Below are 412 nucleotides of genomic sequence, written 5' to 3'. Positions count from 1 at the left end.
GCCGCCCGCCTGGTGCGCGCTGCGCTGGCCCCGGGAGCCCAGCCCGGCTCCTCCCCGGCCCCGCCTCGCTCGGTCCTGCCCTCCGCGTCTTCTCTTTCTTCGCCCTCACCACCTCCTTCTCCTCCTTGCTTCGCTCCGAACGCCGCCCCACGCAGCCCATAAATCCATCAAGAAAGGCTGCGCCGAGTGGGTTAGTCATCAGTCCCCGGGAAGCGAGCAGCAGGCGCCCGGGCCCGCGGGAGGCTGGGGACCCGCCGAGGTGTGCGCAGCGGGTAATTACAGCCTGGGCTCCAGGAGTGTCTCCGCGCAGGGCACTACTCTAGGGACGCTTTCCAGGCATTCTCCTTTTAATCCTCGCACCAGCCCTAGGGCCATTGGGAACCTATTTTAGCGATGATGTCAAGGAGCCGCA

This window comes from Tupaia chinensis, unplaced genomic scaffold (assembly GCF_000334495.1).
Source record: "Tupaia chinensis unplaced genomic scaffold, TupChi_1.0 Scaffold000048_1, whole genome shotgun sequence".
Classification (NCBI taxonomy): domain Eukaryota; kingdom Metazoa; phylum Chordata; class Mammalia; order Scandentia; family Tupaiidae; genus Tupaia; species Tupaia belangeri.
Note: the sequence above shows the minus strand (reverse complement) of the source record.